Genomic DNA, 3,523 nt, shown 5'->3' on the forward strand with positions numbered 1-3,523 from the left:
GGTCTGTGTATTATTAGTTGTTGTCTCCCCTTTTCCCACCTTCTACACTCCCAATTTTCCACAGCTTTACACTCCCATTTCTTAAGACTTTTTGCAACTCTGAGGTGTAAATGACCAGACTAAAGTGTTTCATGACACTTTAAATTCAACACATAGACATATAAACAACATTAAAAACTTGATTTTCACCACAGGGGGACTTTAAAAACAACACATTACAGTGACAGATCGCCTCTTATTTAAGACAAATTATGGTATTTGTGATACCTTTATAATATTCTGCTCTCTAGATATGGTTTGGGTGCCTCTTTCAAAGTAAACCTTCACCTATTTCCCCCTATTTTATCATCTTGTCTTTCAAATTTGACTCGAGGAAGAAAACAGAACCAAACAGAACAGCTTCAATATGCAACATTTATTTATGGATTAAACCATTACACATTCAGGTCATAATGAATGAGACATGAGTAGCTGACTAAAGGTCTGCCAAGTTGAATCATGGTGCCATTCCTGTGTTACTCCTGTAGATGTTCATTTAACATGGGCCTTGCTTCTGGATCAAGATTTTAGTGTTTGATGCCCTAAAAAGAGAGAGATTAAATTGAAGATTAAAGTTTGAAAGTGACAGACTCTAAACTGTTTTTAAACCTACAGTACTTTATTTTAAAATACATGTATTTTTAAACTCACTTGATGGCACCACACAGCATGCATTCATTGCCATATGTTATTCCATTGGATCCACACACGGGTGAATATTGCATTGTGCATATGTTAGACGAGTACCTGCAATTAGGCTGGTTACATAAAAAGAAAAAGAAAAGTTATTTTATTGAGTTATTTTCACGTGGCAAGAAGCAATTCTACAGCCTTTATTTACTCACCGCTCTTGCTCCATCAGATATGGCCACTGTTTGTCAAGAAGAAAAAACAAGGATTAAAGTTTATCATGATATGACAAGAGGAAATAACATACATGCTAACTTCTAGTTTTGCCCATTGAACAAAAACAGAACTTTAGACTTTTTGTCTTGTGAAGTATCCCTTAAATCACACTTAAAAATGTCTGAATGTGACTTATCTTAAGCATTTTTCATTTGTCCTACTTGGCAAAGATGAATTAAGACTCTAAAGAACGTGCAGACTTTATTGAAACAATCAAACTCTTCATTATTAACTAAATTAACTTATTATTTTTTAAATTAACTCTTTAATATTAACTAAGACTGTTGCTAAGTACCAGTGTGCATCGCAGGTCCTCATGTGGCAAATTACCAACATCCTAACATCAGTTGTTTTGTAAATGAAATCAATATATTGCTCACCTAGGACGCAGAGAAGGACGATGATTCCTCGTGCAAACATTGTTCACAACCTGAGAGTCAACTCACTGACGATATGATCAGTGATAAAATGATCCGCCTATTTATATCAATATTGTATCCGCCTCTTAACGTGGGAGCGGACCGTCCATCCCACTGATTCATCACATCACAAACACTAAGCACCTTTAGTTTAATAGTTTATTTACTTTGGCTGGTAGTTGTGTAATGTCAAATGAATAATCACTTGAGTTGTACAAAGTCAATCATGGATAACAAATACAGTTTAATCTCTCTCATTCCACCAAATCATTCATTTCCAGTAAAACTTACTCAACAAGGGAACTATTTTCTGAGTTCAGAGCTTCTTCAAAAAAGGTGTTCTGTACAAAGTACAAAAATGTTACACATATTATCAAGCTTTTGTTTTGTCTTGCACAAAATGCACAAAGGCCGAATGTCCTTTTTAGTACAATTAATGTATTTTTAAATCCCCATTAGAGATCTCCACTGATTTGTGTCTCATTTGACACAGTAGATCGTGACATCCTTTTGCAAAGACTTGATCATGTTGCTGGGTTTCAGGGATCTGTGCTGAATTGGTTTGCATCTTACCTTAAGGACAGAACTTTTTCTGTTAATTTGGGGAAATGTTTCTCATCTCATTCTCAAATCTCCAATGGTGTCCCACAAGTCTCTATTCTGGGTCCTCTTCTTTTTGCCTTATATATGCTTGTATTATTCAGAAACCCAAAATTTTGTATGATTTCAATGCAGACGACACTCAGCTTTATCTTCCTGTTAAAAACAACAACTGTTCTGTGTCTAATCTGATTGCATGTCTCCAAAACTTTAAATGCTGGATGGACTTGGATTTCTTAAATAGTAATAAAACTTAAATAATTGCTTTTGACCCTTCTGACTTTTGTCTTCTTGCATTGTTACAGTTTTTCTCAATTGCTAAAACACTAAAACCCATCGGCTGAACAAAGTTCTCAGTTGCCTGAACTCATTTAGCTAATTGTGTAGTCTGTTGTCAATATCTTAAACCATTTCACATGGTAAAACACAATTTGCAGATCTCACTTAGACTTTTCAGCAAATCTCTAAACACATTCTCATTCTCAAAACACATTCTGCACTGTAATGCACACGTCATCCATACTGGTAAACACAGGTGGCAACAATCAAATACAAATAGAGAACACACGTCCTTGATTGAACACAACCACTCAAAATTGATTTAACCTGTTTCAGAAGATGCCCAAAGACAAGAAGAAGCACACTGATCACATGTTTACTCCATGTTTGTCCCTTTTAGTATTGGATACTTTAGTACAGTGCATTGTAGGCTGTGTATACTGTACAATGAACACATTGTATGGCCCTGAACATTGTGCTTTCCATTTGTTAACAATACTGACTGCTCAATAGATTTTGACTGGTTGCAGGTTCATATCAACAAAGAACAAGAATTACAGTATCACAGAGACAAAGGACAAGTTTGTGAGATGCAGTTTACAGTACTGTAAAAATAGGGGTACAAGGAGGAGGAAGAACAAAGACATTTTGCAAAGAGCAAAGCAGAGTAGTAATTTCTGATCAATTTTGAGCTACTATGATAGAACATGTTTTCGTTCATCAAAAGACAATGACGGAGAAATATGAAATTTGTTTTGAGATTAAAAATGCACTTCTCCCTGAACTTTTTGATGGTACAGTAAGGTGTCATGGGTAAGTCTACAAACAAAATAGCAGTACATAGATATCTTTCGAGAACTATATGTTTTGAACAATGTGTTTTCTATTTTTTGGTGTATTGTGTAACCCCTTATGAAAGTTTCATTTTTAGTCAGAGGTTTTGTGAATAGTGCTTGAAGATGAGGTTTTATGTGTAATGTTTTTAGAAAATGGAGCATGGTTTCAGAAATTGTTTTAGCAATTGAGAAAAACTGTAATCAGCTTGGTTTCCTGTTTTCTAATGTACGAGACTTTGTTAAAAACATTGGTGTTATTTTCAATCCCACATAGTAATTTTTATTCATTATGTTTTACTGTAATTCTGTTTGAGGGTGTAAAATTTCCATGTATCCATTTTTTTTTTTTGTATCTTCACGTCTAAATTTGCTTTAAGTTTGTTTTACATTTGTTGTACAGCAGTTTGGTTTCAATGTCTGTTGTTTTTAAATGTGTTTTATAAA

General features: G+C 34.4%; 1 long non-coding RNA gene across 1 annotated transcript; it reads right to left on the minus strand.

The window, feature by feature from the left end:
* Positions 1 to 402: 402 nt before the first annotated feature.
* On the minus strand, positions 403 to 1,400 carry LOC307171534. The gene is made up of 4 exons (XR_013823561.1): positions 1,326 to 1,400; positions 885 to 910; positions 691 to 797; positions 403 to 581 (listed from the first exon to the last, which is right to left on the minus strand). It is a non-coding gene; the product is annotated as an uncharacterized lncRNA (long non-coding RNA).
* Between the last annotated feature and the right edge of the window lie 2,123 nt (positions 1,401 to 3,523).

This window comes from Squalius cephalus, assembly GCF_949319135.1.
Source record: "Squalius cephalus genome assembly, chromosome: 14".
NCBI lineage: Eukaryota > Metazoa > Chordata > Actinopteri > Cypriniformes > Leuciscidae > Squalius > Squalius cephalus.